The 20000-nt window shown below is 40.6% G+C and overlaps 1 long non-coding RNA gene across 1 annotated transcript in view; it reads left to right on the top strand.

Moving 5' to 3' along the window:
• LOC126996229 (uncharacterized) overlaps positions 1 to 20000 on the top strand; it is a 126447-nt gene that overhangs the window by 77738 nt on the left and 28709 nt on the right. The window contains exon 3 of the long non-coding RNA XR_007751111.1: positions 14766 to 14807. This is a non-coding gene — a long non-coding RNA (uncharacterized LOC126996229). The remainder of the gene's footprint in view (positions 1 to 14765; positions 14808 to 20000) is intronic.

Raw genomic sequence — 20000 nt, 5'->3', positions numbered from 1 at the left:
CCCTTCCCTTCCCTTCCCTTCCCTTCCCTTTTTCCTCCCTCGCCCAGCCCTCTCCTCCCATCTCCTTCCCTTCCTTTCTCTTGTGCCCAAACCTTCCTTTTATCAACACTCCCCATCTCCCCATCATCTCATTACTCTGTCTTCTCTCCTACATCTTCTTCATCTGTTCTTCCCCCTTTCCCTCACTCCTCTACGATGCCATCTTCTTCCCTTTCCTCTTTTCCTTATCCTCTCCTCACCTCTCCCTCCTTACCTGCCTCTCACCCCTCTTCACACCTGTGCCTAATAATCCTCCCCTACCTTTCCTTACCTTCCCCTTATCCTCACCTCTTCCTTCCCTTCCCCACACGTCAGTCCATACCTCAACCTGCCTCCTCTTCTCCCCTTCTTCACCCCCCTCCCCTATCCTCCTCTTCCTCTCAGGTCTCTACATCTTCAGCCTCCCCCCCTTAACACCTCCTCTTCCATCCCTTCATCCTCCTTACCTTCACCTCGACACAAATCCTCCACTTCGCCTCAACACTCAGCCCTCTTACCTGTCCTTATGAGAGAGAGAGAGAGAGAGAGAGAGAGAGAGAGAGAGAGAGAGTTGACATATATTTGCTCAGATTAACATATTGTATTATTTCTTTTATAAACGTCTCGTAAAATAAATTAACCTCTAAGTTACTTGCACTGTCTTAAGGTACATTCGTCTTCGTTAAGCGTATCAACCCCATTTTAAGCAGAACTTCAATTTATTACACTGCAAGCTGACCGGCCTGTACCCCCTCTGCTTTATTTTTTCCTTTGCCATCTTTATCGCAAGGCCCAGAGGCAGACCAGGAGCCACAAGCAACATAAAAGCAGTAAAAACATGCCCTAAAATATGCCGCTCCATGAAGAGGGTTTTGGCCTAAGGAATCCCGCAAAACCTGAGGCCGAGTTGGTTCCAGTACTCCTGAAGCTAACCTCCCTAACCTGCTCAAGACGTATTCTAAGATGTGTTCACAGACGCTTTCGACTCTTAAAACTAATACTCCCAAAGGCCACAGAGGAGGTTAACTGGGTTCCCATTGAGTTGTTTTCACGTCCATGGTGCAGAGGCCTTGTCAGACTCTCACTTGGGTCATAAAACTACCCGTGGATATACCTACAGCCTCTACGAAAGCCTTATAAAATGTGACGCTTTCGGATCTTATAGCTAATACTTCCAAAGGCCACAGAGAAGGTTAACTGGGTTCCCTTTTGCGTTATTTTCACGTTCATGGTTCAGATGCCTTGTCAGACTCTCACTAGGCTCATAAAACTACCCATGGATATACCTGCAGCCTCTACGAATGCCTAGTCAAATGTGGGTGTGTAAGAACTGGAGTGTGTTAGAATATGTGCCCAAAGGAGAGGTTGTAGGTGTGGGGTGAGGGGGAGAAATGCATGGAAGGTGAGGTAAGGAGGGAAGGTAGAATGGAGAGGCAGGTGAATGGAGGTAAGAAGGGTGAGGAAACGATAGATAGATAGATAGGTAGATAGATATATTCTCTCTCTCTCTCTCTCTCTCTCTCTCTCTCTCTCTCTCTCTCTCTCTCTCTCTCTCTCTCTCTCTCTCTCTCTCTCTCTCTCTCTCTCTCTCTCTCTCTCTCTCTCTCTCTCTCTCTCTCTCTCTCTCTCTCTCTCTCTCTCTCTCCATCAGATAAAGAGGGATGCAAATGTATGAGGTGTGCTTACCTGTCCGCTATGCTATTGAGTCCACCTGTCCTTCTTGCCTGGAGGAGGAGGAGGAGGAGGAAGAGGAGGAGGAGGAGGAGGAGGAGGATATTTTTCATGATGACTTGTAGTAAATTGAAGAGTAGGGCGAAGTCGGGATGGAAATATGAAGAGGAACAGAAGAGGAAGACAAAGAGGGAGGCAAACTGTGAAGGAGACCAAGAGGAGGAGGAAGAGGAAGAGAAGAAGTAAAAGAAAAAGAAAAAGAAAAAAAATATAATGATAATAATAATAATAAGAAGAAAGAGAAAAAGAAAAAGAAGAAGAAGAAGAAGAAGAACCAGAAAAAGAAGAGGAAGAAAAAGAAAAACCAGAAGAACCAAAGAACAAGAACAAGAAGAAGGAAACTGAGGAGCTTTAGAAGATAGAGAAGTAGGAGTTTGAAGAGGAGTTTCGAGAGGAGGAGGAGGAGGAGGAGGAGGGTAATGGCCTCATCCCACATCGCGCAGGTGGTCAGTTTGCTCAACGGGACAAGAACTCACTCTTCCTCTTTTCCTCCTCCTCCTCCTCCTCCTCCTCCTCTTCCTCCTCCTCCTCCTCCTCCTCCTCCTCCTCTCCCACAAAATCTTATCTCACCCTTGCAGCTTCTTTGATCTTTCCTCTCGGGCTTTCCTCCTTGTATAACCTTCCCTCCTCCTCCTCCTCCTCCTCCTTTCCTCTCTTCTCTTCTCTTCTCTTCTCTCCCCCTCCCCTCTCCTCCCCTCTCTTCTGCTCTTTCCTCTCCTGCACTCCTATTCTTTCTTCCCAGTATATTCTTCTTTTCCCTTCCTTTTCCCCTCTCCTCCCCTCTCTCTTCCTCTTTATTCCCCTCTCAAACCATTTATTATCTTTCTTTTTCTCTCTCTTATCTTTCCTCTTTATTTTCTCTCCCTTCCCTCTCTCCCTCCTTCTGTCCTCCCTCATTGCTTTCCTGTCCGATCTACCTCAATATTTTCTCTCTTTCATCCAGTTTATCTCATTGTTTTTTCCTCCTCCTCCTCCTCCTCCTCCTCCTCCCTCCTCCTCCATTTAATTCTCCCACATTCCACCTACGCCACTTCACTAGACCACAAAATCGCTATTAACATTATAACGTACCATCTCATCTCCTCCTCCTCCTCCTCCTCTTCCTCCTCCTCCTCCTCCTTCTCTTCCTTTATTCCCTAACCACCACCTTCCACGGCCTCCAACCCCGTCCACATCTCCTCCACAATCCACTCCATTTTCCTGCTCCACATCTTTCCACAGCCTCCTCATTACCTCTTGATTGTCTGTGTTTCTTTTAAGGTTTTGGTTTCGCATTATCAAAATTATTATTATTTTTTTTTTTTGCTTCTTATTTTCATTCTCGTTTTTTGTTGCTGGTTTGTTTTCTTTTTTGTTTTCATTCTCGTTTTCTGTTACTGGTTTGTTTTTTGTTTTTTTGTTTTAATTCTCGTTTTTCTGTCACTGGATTGTTTGTTTTCTTTTTTGTTTTCATTCTCGTTTTCTGTTACTGGATTGTTTTGTTTTTTGTTTTTGTTTTCATTCGCGTTTTCTGTCACTGGATTGTTTGCTTTCTTTTTTGTTTTCATTCTCGTTTTCTGTCACTGGTTTGGTTGTTTTCTTTTTGTTTGTTTTTTTATTATTTATTGGTTCCTCCTCATTCCTCTCATGCCATATTTTATTTTATTTTTCATTATTCTCGATTTTGTATTTTGTTTATTATTTTTTTCTTTTCATTTTCATTCTTGTTTTCTTGTCACGTTTTCTTTTTAGTTCTTGCTCATTTTTCACGTGCTTGATTTTTTTTCTCCTCGATTTTTTTTTCTTTCATTTTTTTACTCTACAATCTTTATCCTTTTTTTTCCGGTTCTTCTCTTTTATTTTATCTTTCACTTTCCTTTTCTTTCTTGCTCTTCTTGTTTCACTACATTTTCTCTTTCATTTTTCGCATGCTTTATTTTTTTTCTCGTTCTCGATTTCGTTTTTTTTTATTTTCTTTCATTTTTTTACTCCACTTCAATTTTTTTTCCTTTTTTTCTGGTCCTTCTCTTTTATTTTATCTCTCACCTCCCTTCTCTTTCTTCCTCCTATTGTTTCACCGCATTTTCTCTTCCACTTCTAATTCTTTTCGTCATTTTTCATTCCGCTGACTTTACTACTACTCGGTTTTCTGATTTTTATTACTAGATTTCGTGTTTCTGCTTTATTTCCCACTTGTATTTCCTTCATTCGTGTTCCATTCCAGTTTATATCTTGTAATTATCCCTCATTTTGCTTTCCCCGTTATTTTCTGATTCGTAAGACTTCATTCTGATTTTTATTGCTAGATTTCCTGTTTCTGCATTATTTCCTACGTGTATTTTCTTCATTCGTGTTATATTCCAGTTTATATCTTGTAATTATCCCTCATTTTGCTTTCCACACGATTTTCTGATTTTCGCGTAAGATTTGGTAATTTTGCTTCAATCTTCCACTTTCTGTTCTTTTTCCCTGGGCATTTGATTTCATGTTCTTTTCCACTTTTCTTTCTTGTACTTTTTCTCTGTTTCACTTTTCCACTTTTCTTTCCTGTACTTATTTGTCCCTTTCACTTTTTTACTTTTCTTTCCTGTACTTATTTCTCCGTATCTCTGTTCTTAATCTTCAACATCCATTTATATTCTATTCTGTACTTTTATATCGTCTCCTAGTTTTATTTCCTTCGTTTCTTATCTTACTGCCTAGTTTTATATTCTACTATGTACGTTTGTGTATCTTCTATTTCTCTTTTAAGATGTCAGTAGTTTGCTCTATCCTCGACAACCATTTATATTCTCGTTTCTTCAGCTTAGATTCTCTTTTACGTTAATGTTTCCTAGTTTGATATCCCCTCATTTATTTTGGCATGTCTTTGTCCAGTGTTTCATTTCAGCTCTCTACGTTTATGTGTCCCTGTAGTATTTCTCATTTCTTTTCTCACTTCTCTTCCATTTCACATTCTATTCTCTCCGTTTATGTCTCCCAATTTTATTCCCCTCATTCCTTTTCGCATTGCTTCATCCCAAATTCTGTTATGCGGGTTTCTGTCTCCCCAGTTTTATGTTCCCCATTCCACCAGGGCCTTCACATTCCACCTTCGCCTTCCCCTCCCTCCTCCAGGTATGAGAAATCTAATTAACATACTGGAAGGTTGGTCTTTGTCAACCTACCTGTGACCCCTCCACCTCTCTATGTCCTCTCTTCTACCCCTCAGAGTTAGCAGACTCGTATACGCATTGTTATTGTTACTCTTTCCTCGTAGTATTCTGCATCTTAATCCCACTCTTTCCTTCTACGTTGATGGTGGTTTTAAAGATAATGTCTTACTCTTCTATGGCTGTGAGACATGGACACTAAATAGGGACTTGGAGAGGCGGACTGATGCCTTTGGTGATAATGTCTACGGAGAATCATTTGATATCGCTGGAATAACTTTGTGTCAAACCGGCGACTACTCCGTGAGACTGATTCGACATTTATTACCTGCATAGTCCGTCAACCTCAACTCCGGCTATACGGGCATGTGGCACTCTACCCAGAAGGCGACCCTGCTCATCGGGTTGTTTCTGTAAGGGATAATCCTGAGTGGAGGAGGCCAAGGGGACGCCCGCAGAGTTCGTGGTTTGAGCAGTCTATAGATCCTGCCGGGAGGTACTCAGGATGACGAGGGGCCTGCATGGAGACTTGCTTGTCGTCGTAAGGTGACTGATCGACTCTTCAAGGCATTGTTATTATTTTCATATTATATTTTTGTTGTTGTTTCCTTTCCTCGTTGAAGCCTTCCGCATCTGTATCCCGCTCCCCTCCTTACTACATTGAAGGTAATTTTAATGTCATTCTTGAAGGTATTTCTGATTACTCTTTCCTTTCCTTTCTTTCCTTATCTTTTCTCTTCCTTTTCACCTCTCTTGTCCTTCTCCTCTCCTTTCCTCTCCTCTCCCTCTCCTCCTTACTACATAGAAGATGATTTTAATGTTATTCTTCAAGGTATTTCTGATTACTCTTTCCTTTCCTTTCTTTCCTTATCTTTTCTCTTCTTTTTCCCCTCTCTTCTCGTCCCTCTCCTCCACTTTCCTCTCCCCTCTTCCAGTCTCTTGTATTCTATTGCTCTTCTCTGTGTATCAAAACAACCTTAACAGTCCCCTTTCTACCGTGGGCTGCGTATAACAAGAACAGAAAACGGGGTAGCCGATCTCTGTACGTCCTCCAATCCTTATTCTCACTCCTTTCCTCTCCTCTCCTCTCCCCTCTCCCAATCTCTTGTATATTCTGTTGCTCTTCTCTGTGTATCAAAACAGCCTTAATAATCCCCCCCCCCCCCCTCTAACATACCCGGCGTATAACAAGAATAGAAAACAGAGGATCCAAACTCTTTACGTCCTCCAATCATTATTCACACTCGCGTCCGTAACGGGAGGAGTTAATACCAGGCCCAGTCTTCTCCATGAGCTTGGTATTCATTAGCCTCAGTTTCCCGGGTGTAACTAGAGCAATTAGTGCGGGGAAGGGCTATCATCAAGTCTTTTAATCTGGGCTGCTGGTGGTGCTTGTGGTGGTGGTGGTGGTGGGAGTGGTGGTGAGGTTTTTTTTTCTTCTGTTCCCGCTACTGCTTTTCTGATCCGTCTCTTTTTGGTGGTTGACTTCTTCCTCTTCTTTGTGTTACTGATGATACAACATTTTTTTTACTTATTCATCATTATCATCATTATCTATCTACCTCTCTTTTTGGACACTCCTTTAATCTCTATTCAGGAGCAGTGAGTAGCGGGCTTTTTTTTTTAATATTTTTCTTTACGCCCTTGAACTGTCTCCTTAGCTGTAAAAAAAATAAAAAATAAAATAAAAATAAATCATCATCATTATCATCACTATCGTGTTCGTTTGTATCTTTTTTTTTTCGTTTTATTTATCATTATTATTGCGGTTCCTTCAGTTTTATTCTCCTTTTATCCTCCTCCTCCTCCTCCTCCTTTTCCTCCTCTTTCTCTTCTTCCTCCTCTTCTTCCTCCTCCTCCATTGTACTAAAGCAGACTACTATGGCAGTAAAATAGATAAAGAGAGCAGTAAAGTAAGAGAGCAAACTTGTTAAACCTCAACAGACTTTTGCTTAACCCTTCTTCAATTATCTTCTTCCTCCTCCTCCTCCTCTTCCTCCTCCGCCTGGTCTTCTTATTCATCTTCCTCTTGTTTTTGTTCTTGTTCTTCTTCGACGTTCTCTTCCTCCTACTTCTCTTCGTTTTAATTTTATTCTTCTTCCTCTTCTTCTTGTTCTTCTTCTTTTTCTTCTTCCTATCCTTCTCCTCCTCCTCGTCCTTCACCTCCTCTACCACTGCTATTACCAACATCATAACCCGTAATACAGAAATTCAACCCATCTTCCGAAAATTCGTTCTGCATATTCCCATAACCAACAAGTTAATAATATCGGTCAAACCATCTCCCGAAAATTCGTTCCGCATATTCTAATAACCAACAAGCTTATAATATTGATAGCTGGAACAGTCGGTAATGTCAGTCATGCACTCCCCCACTTCCACCACCACGACCACCTCCACCACCTCCACCTCCACCTCCACCAGTAACAGGCAGTCCACTCATTACGTTATAGAACCCTCCTATTTGCCTTCAAGACGTCAGATTCTCGGTGAAGATTTAACGTAGACGTGTGTGTGTGTGTGTGTGTGTGTGTGTGTGTGTGTGTGTGTGTGTGTGTGTGTGTGTGTGTGTGTGTGTGTGTGTGTGTGTGTGTGTGTGTGTGTGTGTGTGTGTGTGTGTGTGTGTGTGTGTGTGTGTGTGTGTGTGTGTCCTTGTTTCTTTTTTTTCTTCCCTCTTCTGTTTCCTTTTTTTCCCTTCGTTTTTTTCGTTTTTTCTTTCGTTTTCTTATTCCTTGTTTCGTCACTTGATTATTATTCCCTCCTTTCTCTATTTTCGTCTTCCATTTCTCTCTCGCAATTTCCATCTCTCCATCTGTCTATCGATCTATCTATCTATTTATCCTCAGTATCTATCCTCACTATCAATGTTTATCTATCTCTCCTCACTATCTATGTCTATCTGTCTATCTATTCTCTCTCTCTCTCTCTCTCTCTCTCTCTCTCTCTCTCTCTCTCTCTCTCTCTCTCTCTCTCTCTCTCTCTCTCTCTCTCTCTCTCTCTCTCTCTCTCTCTCAGGTACGCAAGTGGATAGAGCAATCAGCGTCCTCAGGTAGTTCACGTCATTAACCTGGACGCCTCGGGACCCTCTAAGACTCGTAACGTTGTAGCCGCAGTGACCTCGCGTGACCTCCGCTAACCTGACTGCGGCGGTGCTTGTTTTGTGAGGCCTCTCGCTGTAACAGGACTTGGGAAGGGGAGGAAGGGGGGGGTTGTGTTTTACGTTTTTTTTTTCATTTGTCTTTTTTTTCTTGTTTCCTCGCCTGTCTGCGTGTTTTTTATTTAAAGTCTCATACTAACAGGATTCTTGCGTGTGTGGGTAGGGGTAGGGGAGGGAGGGGCAGGAGGAGGAGAGGAAGAAGAGGGGGGGTTTGTATGTTTTTTTCTTCTCTCTAGTTAAAGCCCTCGTGGTTGTCTTCTAGTTTTCCTGCTTGTCTTGTTCTTCTCGTTTTTTTTTTTTTTTAAGGACTTTTGTGTTTGTGTCTGGGTGGGGGAGGAGGGGAGGAAGAAGAGGGAGTTTTTTCTTTCTTCTCTAGTTAAAGCCCTCGTGGTTGTCTTCTTGTACCCCTGCTTGTCTTCTTCTTGTTTTGTTTTTTAAGGATCTTTTGCGCATGTCTGTGTTTGTGTGTGTATGTGTGTGTGTGTGTGGTGTGTGTGTGTGTGGTGTGTGTGTGTGTGTGTGTGTGTGTGTGCATGAGGGATGGGGTGGGGGGGAGAAGAGGTGCTGTGCTTTTTTCTTCTTTATTTTAAGTCTTCCCAGTTGTCTTCTCCTGTTTCCTTGTCTATCATGTTTTTTTCTTTTTTGTAAGCCTCATGATAACCGGACCTAGTATGGGTGTGTTTTTTCCCCCTATCTAGTATCAGCCTCTGCGGTTCCTTACACGCTTGTCTTTTCTTGTCTTCTTGGTTGTCTTGATGGTTAGTGTTGATGTTGTTTTTTTGTCTTGAAGTCTCATGTTAATAAAACTTTTGCGTGTGTGTATCTTTCTTTTTCTTTTTTCTCGTTTAAGCGTTATCAGATCCTTACACGCTTGTCTTTTCATGTTTTCTTGGTTGTCTTGATGGCTGTTGTTGATATTTTTTTGAAGTCCATGCTAATAAAACGTTTGCGTGTGTTTTCTTTGTTCTTTTTCTTTTCTCGTCTAAGCCTTATCACATTCTTACACGGTTGTCTTTTCTCGTTTTCTTGGTTGTCTTGATGGTTACAGTGTTGATGGTTGCAGTTTTTTTTTAAAGTCTCATGCTAATAAAACTTTTTGCGTTTGTTTTCTTTGTTCTTTTTCTTTTCTCGTTTAAGCCTCATCAGATCCTTACACGCTTGTCTTTTCTCATTTTCTTGTCTGCCTTCATTTTTTTTTTTCAAGTCTCATGCTAACAGGACTTTTGCCGCTTTGTAATTTTTTTTCCCTCCATAGTTATGTCCTTACAGAGTTGTCATTTCTCATTTTCTTAGTCTGTCATGATGGTTAGTTTTTTCTCTATCTTTATCTATCTACATATCTCTCTTTGTCTTCCTCTTTATCCTCTCTTTCCTTATTTTTCTATTTCCTTCGTTATTCCTCTATCTATTTCTATCCGTTCATTTTCATTCTGTCTGTCCTTTCTTTCTTTCCTTTTCTTTCCTTCATTATCCTTTTCTTCCAAGCCTCATCGTTACCGGAGCCGCCTTTGGTTTTGTTGTGGTAATTCTTTCCTGGTTGTTATTCCTCTGTCTATTTCTATCTCTTCATTTTCATTCTGTTTGTCCTTTCTTTCCTTTTCTTTCCTTCATTTTTCTTTCCTTCCAAGTCTCATCGTTACTGGACCCGCCTTTCTTTTTGTTGTGGTAATTCTTTCCTGGTTGAAGCCTCCTCGTATCTTCCTCACACTCCCTCCTCCTTTGTAGATGCTAATTTGATGTCTCACTCCCCAGGTCTTCCTTCTCCGCTTGTGTTGTTGATATTGTTGGTGTCTTCATTTCCTCTAGTCAGTCTCTCAGTCACTTCTCTTGTTTTTTATCGTTATTGCGTCTTTTCATCGTTATTTTGTCTCTATCGTATTTTTCTCGTCATTTTATTCTCTTGTAATTTCAAAGCGCCTATTATTTGCGTCTGTTTTCATCGTTATTTAGTTTTTTTATTGTACTTTTCTCGTCGTTTTATTCTCTTGTAATTTTAAAGCGCCGATTATTTTCACACGTCAATCCTTCCTATTTCTTTTTTTATCCCTTTTTCCTGTTGCTGATAATTGTTTGGTATATATTATTTACGTGTATGCCATGTAGACGTCCTTTCGCGGCTCCCTTCTCAGTATGTGTTGATCCTAATTCCCTGTAACTGATCTATGTGTTACCTGTGTGTTGATGTGTTTTTATAGGTTCATTTTTACACTCACTCGATGATGGGTTGATTTTTACCGTCCTGTTTCATGCTATCTTGTTTTCGTCGCGTGTGTGTTGATGGCGATTCCTCACGCACCGTTTTATGATCATGTCTCAGTCTTGTGTGTTTATGGTGCCTGGCTTCATTACCTGTGCCGTGTTGTGCTTACCTGTAACACCACGTGACCCCAAAGCAAATTCTCTCTCTATCTCTTTCTACCTCTATGTCTATCTGTTTACGTACCACTATATATATTTATCTTTATTTGTCTTTCTCTTTATCCTTCTTTCTTTAGTTTTCTTTTATTTCCTTTGTTATTCATTTGTTTATCTCTATCTCTTTGTTTTTCATTCTCTTCATACTTTCTTTCATTAGTTTTTTTCTTTCCTTCATTATTCCTCTCTTTTTTTCTATCTTTCGTTTGTTGTCTCTACTGCCTGTTTTTTTCTACCTTTTCTTTCTTTTAGCTGTCTGTCTTTTTGTTTATTTTTTCTCTCATTTTCTCCCTCTCGTTTTCTTTTATGTGTGTATGATGATCGTATGTTTTATGTGCGTAACGAAAGCGGCGAACGGCTCGTGAAATGAATACTTATGTTCGTAATTGCAGCGGGAACGTGCGGGGCAAGGGAATGGTCTGCTCAGGTGTGTTTGCTGGCTTACCTGGCGAGAAATTTAGTCATTGGTGAGGTGGTGGAGGACCGTATCTGTGGGCTGTGGCTTACCAGGTGTTGAAATAGTCACAGGAAAGCGAGAGAATGTTGATTGTGACACCTGGCGAAGGAGATATTGGGAAGTCGTTCTTTTATAGCAAGGGATGCTGCTCAAGGGCAAAACACAAAAACAGCAACTAAAAGCCCGCTAGACGCTGCTCCTACAAAAGAAAAAGAACGAGAGGCCAAAACAGAGGTCAATTTCAGATAGAGAGGTGTCTTGATACTCTCCTGATGTGATGTGTACCTGTTGATTATGACTTACCTGTGTTCAGGTTAGGTTCCCACTGCGATGTATGCAGGTCCTCCCCTTTCTCTCTTCGTCCCACTCCTCTCTCTCTTTTTCCTTTCATCCTTCTTTCATCCATCTCCCACTTTTTCTTCCTCTGTTCCACTCCTCTCTCTCTTTTTCCTTTCATCCTTCTTTCATCCATCTCCCACTTTTTCTTCCTCTGTTCCACTCCTCTCTCTCTCTCTTTTCCTTTCATCCTTCTTTCATCCATCTCCCACTTTTTCTTCTTCTGTTCCACTCCTCTCTCCTCTTCCTTTCATCCTTCCCTCATCCAATTCCCACTTTTCTTCCTCCTCCCTCCCTCTCTCCCTGCCAATCCCTCACTTCTTTGCCCCTCTTTCATCTTCCTCCCCTCCCTTTCATCCTTCCCTCATCTATCTCCCACTTTTTCTTCCTCCTCCCTCCCTCTCTCCCTGCCAATCCTTCACTTCTCTGCCCCTCTTTCATCTTTCCTCCTTCCCTCCCTCCCTCCTTCCCTCCTTCCCTCCCTCCCTCCGACGATAGCATCAACACCTCGCCTGCAAGATTCATGGAAATTTACACACCGACCGGATTCCAGCACATTTCTCCTGACATCCTCCTCCTCCTCCTCCTCCTCCTCCTCCTCCTCCTCCTCCTCTCCTCACACTCACACACACACGCACTCACACACTAATGGAGGGCGTAATGTGTTTTCCTGTCTCGCACACCTTCGGGCTGACTGTCTCCCAACACATTATGCATATTTATTTTTTCCTTGTACTCCTTTCCTTCTTAGTTTTTCCTTTAATTTAGTTCGAGTTTTTGTTTTATTGTTATGTCTTAATTCGTTCGGGTTGCAGTGTGTTGTCTTGTTATTGTTGTTGTTGTTGTTGTTGTTGTTTTCCTTGGAGATGGTTACTGGTGTATTTTCTTTTCTCTTGCAATTCTTTTTTTCCCTCCATTTTCTTCTCCTTTTCTTTCTCCCCTTCCCTTCCCTTTCCTTTCTTTCGTTTCCTTTCCTTTCCTTTCCTTTCCTTTCCCTTCTATTTATTTATTTTTCTTTATTTCTTTTCTTTTCACCTTTTCCTCCTCCTTTTTCCCTGTTTTTTTCGCTTTTCCACTTGAGAGAGAAACCAACATATCGTACATCTATGCAACCTAATACGCATTAACTCACAGGTTGAATGGCCGAAGCGATTCAAGGACAACGAACTCAAGGGATCTGAACTCATGTATAAAGGTTCCAATCCCCTTCTTGACCCAACACTGAGGGGAGGAAGGGAATCAAGTCCTCTATATAACCTTACAACAGAGGATCAATTAGTCACACCGCCTTGTTTTTCATGGCGTGTTAGGAGGATCTGGAACCCTTTATGTATATTAGGTGTTGGGTGTTGGAGGAAGAAAGGGATTGGGGAGGGGGGGGGGGAGCTGAGGTGTGTGTGTGTGTGTGTGTGTGTGTGTGTGTGTGTGTGTGTGTGTGTGTGTGTGTGTGTGTGTGTTTTTCCTTGTTTCTCATTTTCATATTTATTCGCGTCCTTTGTTGCTGCCTTTTTTTCTCTTTTTCTCTCTTTTCTTCCTCTGTTTCCTTTATTTTTGTCGTGTTATTCAGTTTCTTTTATTCATGTACATATTAATTTCCCTCTTCAGTTACTTTGTTTCCCTCTTTCGTCCTCTGTTTTCCTCCTCAAATGCACTTTTTTCACCCATCTTTCATTCTCTTATATTCTTTCCTTTAATTCCTACATATTTGCCCTCTTATTTCCCTTCCTTTTATTTTCCTTCCTCTCTTTTCCCTTCCTCTTCTTTCTCTACCAATTATTTCCCTTCCTCTCATTTTCCTTCCTCTTTTTTTTCTCCTCCTCATATTTCCCCCTTTATTATTTCCCTTCCTTTTATTTTCCTTCCTCTCTTTTCCCTTTCTCTTCTTTCTCTACCAATTATTTCGCTTCCTCTCATTTTCCTTCCTCTTTTTTTCTCCTCCTCATATTTCCCCCTTTATTATTTCCCTTCCTTTAATTTATCTATACTTACCTTCACACTCTACCTCACTTATCCTCTAGTTTATCGCTTGGTTTTGTCTTTTCTCTCTCTCATCTCCTCTCCACCCATCCTTCATCTTATTTCCTTTCTTTATCTTATACTTACTTACCTTCCTTCCTTCATACCTTCACACTTGGTTCTCTTATCATCTAGTTTATCTCCCGGTTTTGTCTTTTCCCTCTCCTCTCTCCTCTCCACCCATCCTTCATCTTCTTATTTCCCTTCTTTATTTTATGCTTACCTTCTTATCTTCACATTTACTCACTTATCTGTTTCTTTATCGGCTGGTTTTGTCTTATCCCTCTCGCCCTGTCCGGAGTAGAGGAGTAAGTGTTATTTAGCGTGACTCCGGGTGACTTGAACCTGAAGAATAATTGCTGTGGAATTTTTTTGCTGTCATGAATCTGCCACAAACGTTTATTTTTGTTATTATTTTCTGCCGTCCCTTGGTTGTGGTTAAAGGTTTTTCTTGACGCTGTTTTCTGTTCTTGGTTATTTTGGTTTTAATTTTCTGTTGTTTTAATTCGGGTTATTTTTTTCTTATTAGTGTTGTATTCTTTATCTTCATTTTTAACGTTATTTCCTTCTATCTTAATTCTTGACGTTATTTTCTTTATCTTCATTCTTAACGTTATTTTTTAGTCTTCATTCTAGCTAAATATTTCTTCTTGTTATTTTCTGTTGCCTTGATTCTTCCTAAATATATATTCTTGTTGTTATTTTTTGCTGCCTTGAATCTCTTATTATTGGGTTAAGAAGAGGATTGGAACCTTTATATAAAAGTTCAGATCCCATAAATTTCTTCTTGTTATTTTCTGTCTTCGTGATTCTTCCTAAATATTTGTTCCTGTTATTTTTTGCAGCTCTGAATCTCTTAGTATTAGGTTAAGAAGAGGATTGGAACCTTCATACATAAGTTCAAATCCCATAAATTTCTTCTTGATGGCATTTTCTTGTTTTGCCTCTGCCTAAACATATATTTTGGTCATTTTCTGTTCCTTTGACTCTCTTATTACGGGGTTAAGAAGAGGATTGGAACCTTTATATATGAGTTCAGATCCCATAAATTTCTTCTTGGTGGCATTTTCTTGTCTTGCCTCTGGTTAAACATTTATTTTGGTTATTTTCTGTTCCTTTATTTCTCTTATTACGGGGTTAAAAAGAGAATTGGAATCTTTACATACAAGTTCAGATCTCACAAATTTCTTCTTGATGTTTTTTTTTTTTCCCCTCTGACTAAACATTTATTTCGGTTATTTTCTGTTGCGTTGATTCTTCTTTATTTTTGCCTTTATTTTATTATCATTATTATCATTTTTGTCATATTTTGCTGTCTTCTTTATCTTTGTTATCCTCTGCTGTCTTCGTTCTTCCTAGACATTTATTCTTGACGTTATTTTCCCTTGTCTCGACTCTGCCTAACCACATCTTCGAGTTTTTTTTTCTCTGATTCTGGGGATGTTTTTTTTTTTCCCCCTCTCTTCGGCATTGTTTTCATCCTTGTGTTTCTCCTTCCTTCCAGGTGTTCCAGGTGCGGCGTGGGAAAGCCTCTCGGTGCCGGCAGGTGTGTTGTGTTGATTGTGTTGTCAGTGTGTAGTTGTTTGTATTTCTTTTATTTATGTGTTTGCTTTGTTGATGTTTTTATTCTCACCTTGACCTTAACTTACCTTACCTTGTTATATCGTATCTTACTTTGCCTGACATTTCCTTACCTTATATTATCTTACCTTACCTTACTCAACCTTACCTAACCTGACATTTCCTTACCGTATATTATCTTACCTTACCTTACCTTACCTTACCTTACCTTACCTTACCTTACCTTCCTTCGTCCTTCATGTACTCAAAAACCTTCAACCTTACTTTCTCTTCTTGGTCGTAATTGATTTCTCAGTTTCATGTCTCTTAATTTTTGTTTCTAATTTGTCTCCTCTTCGTCTGTCTCTCATTATCCTTATCTTCAACTCCTTTCTCCTCATTCTTCTCTTTTATATGTGTTCTGTTTGTCTGTCTGTCATTCTTAAATCCACCGCAAAATTATCTTCGCCTCCTGTCTATTCAGTTATCTCCTTCACATGTGTCCTGTCTGTCTGTCTGTCACCCTCAAATCCACTTCGTCATTATCTTCAACTTCTGTGTCCTCATTCTTCTCCATCAAATGTGTCCTGTCTGTCTGTCTATCACCTTTAAATACACTTCATCATTATCTTCAACTTCTGTGTCCTCATTTCTCTCCTTCATGTGTCCTGTCTGTCTGTCTATCACCTTTAAATACACTTCGTTATTATCTTCAACAACTGTGTCCTCATTCTTCTTCATATGTGTCCTGTCTGCCTGTCCTTCATTCTTGTGTCTATCCACTTTATAATGATCTTCGCCTCCTGTCTAGTCACTTCTCTCCGTCATATGTGTCCTGTCTGTCTGTCTCTCACCTTTAAATCCACTTCGTTATTATCTTCAACTTCTGTATCCTCATTCCTCTCCTTCATATGTGTCCTTTCTGTCTGTCTATCACCCTAAAATCCCCTTCATCACTATCATTCTTCTTCTTCATGTGTCCTGTCTGCCTGTCTCTCACCCTTATATGTATCCACTTCATACTTATCTTCGGCGTCTGTGTCCTACGGTCCAATTACTTTTCCCCGTCCCTTCCCTTCCCTTCCATCCCACCTGACCGCCTGCGTCCCTTTATCTAACGCCCTTGTCTATCCCAATACCTGTTAGCCCGTTCACATCCCTCCCCTTCCTCGTTACCTTATTTATTTCTTCATCTCTTTCTGTCTTTCAACCTTTACCTGTTATTTTTTTTCTTTCCTCATTGCTTCCTTCTTTATCTCACATCCTTTCCTTCACTCTCTATTTGCTTTTTTCCTTTCTCATGTCTTCCCTGTTTATTAAATTTGCTCTCCTTCAGCCATTCCTTACAACCTTTACCTGTTATTTTTTTCTTTCCTCATTGCTTCCTTCTTTATCTCATTTCCTCTCCTTCACTCTATTCGCTTTTTTTTCCTTTCTCGTGTCTTTCCTGTTTATTAAATTTGCTCTTCTTCAGCCATTCCTTATAACCTTTACCTGTTATTTTTTTCTTTCCTCATTGCTTCCTTCTTTATCTCATTTCCTCTCCTTCACTCTATTCGCTTTTTTTTCCTTCCTCATGTCTTTCCTGTTTATTAAATTTGCTCTTCTTCAGCCATTCCTTACAACCTTTACCTGTTATTTTTTTCTTTCCTCATTGCTTCCTTCTTTATCTCATTTCCTCTCCTTCACTCTGTTCGCTTTTTTTCCTACCTCATGTCTTTCCTGTTTATTAAATTTGCTCTCCCTCAGCCATTCCTTACACTTTTCCTTTACATTTCTTTACATTTACATTCCTTTTTTTTTACAGCTAAGGAAACAGCTTAAGGGCAACAACAACAAAATAAAGTGTAATAAAAAGCCCGCTAAAAATAAGCCCGCTCGAAAAAACCCCGCTAAAAAAAGCCCTTGCATATACATTCCTTACAGTTCTTTACATTTATTTACATTTATTTCTTACATTTTTTAATATTCCTTACATTTCCTTCATCCATTCCTTTCATTTTTTCCTTTTTCTTTTCTTTCTTCTCTATCTCATTTCCTCTACTTCTTTTCTTCCTCTCTTCTCCTCTTTCCCCCTTTTCTGATTTCTTCTCCTCCCTACCTCCTCCTCTTCCTCCTCCTCTTCCTCCTCTTTCCTCTCTTCCCTCTAACGCCTCCTTCGACTCTTCCTCCCTTCTCTCTCCCCCCTCTTCTGGTTTCTTCTCCCCCCTCCCCCTTCCCCCCTTCCTCCCTTCCTTCCCCCTCGCCCCCCTCAAAAGTGGAGTGACCTTGGCTCATGACCACCGTGTTTGGTCCCCCGTGGCCATTCTCTCTCTCTCTCTCTCTCTCTCTCTCTCTCTCTCTCTCTCTCTCTCTCTCTCTCTCTCTCTCTCTCTCTCTCTCTCTCTCTCTCTCTCTCTCTCTCTCTCTCTCTCTCTCTATTTTTTTTTACCTTTTCTTCTTTTTCCTTACTTCTTCCTCCTCCTCCTCCTCCTCCTCCTCCTCCTCCTCCTCCTCCATGACCTCTCCAGAAGCCACATCAGGTTCTTGTCCTATGCATGTGTGTGTGTGTGTGTGTGTGTGTGTGTGTGTGTGTGTGTATGCGTTCATGTGTCCGCAAAACTCCTCCTTGCATTATTTTTATTCTTTTTTTATTTATTTTCGGGATCTTGTTTTAGGCTTTTTTTATTTTTTATTTTTTTTTCATGTCGACCCGTTCAACTTGGCTGCTCCTGACCACGTTAAAGATGGTTCGCCTTAAGGTTCTATTGCTCTCTCTCTCTCTCTCTCTCTCTCTCTCTCTCTCTCTCTCTCTCTCTCTCTCTCTCTCTCTCTCTCTCTCTGTGTTTTCTTTCGTTTCTTTTCTTTTCTTTAGTTTCCGCTTCCCACGCATCGTTTCATTTACATTTTCTTCATTGTTTTTTATCTTCCTGTTTTCGTTTTGCTGGTTCAGTGATTTTGTTTGCTTTCCTCCTCTTCTTCTTCTTCTTCTTCTTCTTCTTCTTCTTCTTTTCCTTCTTATTATTCTATTTACTCATCTTTTCTTATTTTTTCTCAGTCTTGTTATTGTTTCTCCTCCTCCTCCTCCTCCTCCTCGACCTCTTCTCTGTCACGGATCATCGAATCACAAGGAAGAAAAGAACTCTGCAAACATAGTAAGATCTTTATGAGGAGGGGGAGGAGGAGGAGGAGGAGGAGGAGGAGGTAAAAGCTATTATGTGAGGAGAATAGAATGTTTGATACATCGTGTTAATGCTTTATTGGCCATTACTCTCTCTCTCTCTCTCTCTCTCTCTCTCTCTCTCTCTCTCTCTCTCTCTCTCTCTCTCTCTCTCTCTCTCTCTCTCTCTCTCTCTCTCTCTCTCTCTCTCTCTCTCTCTCTATTTCTATCTATCTATCTATCTATCTATCTCTATCTATCTATCTATCTATCTATCTCGGTTTTATTTTTTTTAATAGAGATACGTTTGGAAATTTTTTTTTTTACTATTTTTAAGAACCATATTTAGTTAATTTCCAAGTTAAAATATGGAGACAATTTTTGCATGAGTTTATCGCGTACTTATTCATTAACCTGCCAGAGGGTTACCAGCTTGTGTTTTTAAGGTATTATTAAATTCACTTCGGATATTATTTTCGTTTTAGGTGATGTGTGTATTGTATAGCTTGTTGTATATTGGGAGCTTGTGTTTTAAGGTATTATTAAATTCACTTCGGATATTATTTTCGTTTTAGGTGATGTGTGTGTTGTATAGCTTGTTGTATATTGGGAGCTTGTGTTTTTAAGGTATTATTAAATTCACTTCGGATGTTATTTTCGTTTTAGGTGATGTGTGTATTGTATAGCATCTTGTTGTATATTGGGAGCTTGTGTTTTTAAGGTATTATTAAATTCACTTCGGATGTTATTTTCGTTTTAGGTGATGTGTGTATTGTATAGCTTGTTGTATATTGGGAGAGGAGGAGTTGGCGTCATATTCAGACATAAGAACCCACGAACATTTTTATAATCATGGAGTTTACACATCAGTCAAGAGGTGGTGTGGAATTTATTGTATAATATGAAGAACAGATTGACTGACTGACTGATTGACTGACCACTGGCAATAAGTCACATCCTCCGCTCCTTATCATTATGTACGCGATTCATTAGATAAGACTGGTTTCGTATCCCCCTCCCCCCCAACACACACACACACACACACACACACACACACACACACACACACACACACACACACACAGGGGTGGAGGGGGTTATAAATCATTCTAACATACATTTACAACCTATAAACGTGTAACATACTCACTAGGGGGGTGATTTGGAGGGGCGGGAGGCGAGAAGGGAAGAAGAGGGGAGGGAGGGAGGAAGAGGAGAGAGAATGGAGGGGTAGCTATGGGAGGTATGGAAAGGAACTGAAAGAGGCTGAAAGAGTGGAGGGAAGAGAAGGAAAGAGGGAAGGGAAGGTATTCTTTATAAAGTAAAAAAAAGGAAGAGTCTAAATGGCGAAGGCGAGAAGGAAAAGGAAGAAGGAAGGGGAAGGTTTTTGTATAAGAGGTAAAAGGGAGGATGTGCGAAAAAAATACTGTATAGAAAAGGTAAAAAAAAAAGGGGGTATGTAAGAGAAGGTATTGTATAGATCATAATAGAAGGTAAAGGAAAGAAGGGAGAGGTGGAGGAGGGAGGTATATTGAAAAAAGTAAAGAAGAGGATGGGAGAGAAGCATTGTATTAATTATAGGAGGTAAAAGAGAGAAGGGAGAGGTGGAGGAGGGAGGTATATTGAAAAAGCTAAAGAAGTGGACGGGAGAGAAGCATTGTATTAATTATAGGAGGTAAAAGAGAGAAGAGGTCGAGCATGGAGGTAAATGAGAAAAAGAAGAGGAGGAGGAGGAGGAGGAGGAGGAGGAGGGAGGCATATTAAAACGGTTGAAAATGAATAAAGGGGCGAGGTAATGTGTCAGGATCTAAGGGGTACCAAAGGGCATGTGTAATGGATGTCTAAGTAATGGTAATATATGCTTCTTACGGTGGTCAGCTATTGTTCACACACCTCTGCTGGGCTGTGGGGGTTAGGTGTGAGGAAGGTGACCTGGGGAGATTAAAAGGGGGAGAGGGGAGAGGAGAGGTGTTGGAAGAGGAGGTTAAGAAGGGAAAGAGCTGCAGGAGGTAAGATGAAAGGCAGGGAGATTAAGGGAAG

Source organism: Eriocheir sinensis, chromosome 9 (assembly GCF_024679095.1).
Source record: "Eriocheir sinensis breed Jianghai 21 chromosome 9, ASM2467909v1, whole genome shotgun sequence".
Classification (NCBI taxonomy): Eukaryota; Metazoa; Arthropoda; class Malacostraca; order Decapoda; family Varunidae; genus Eriocheir; species Eriocheir sinensis.
This window is presented reverse-complemented; position numbering and strand designations above follow the sequence as displayed.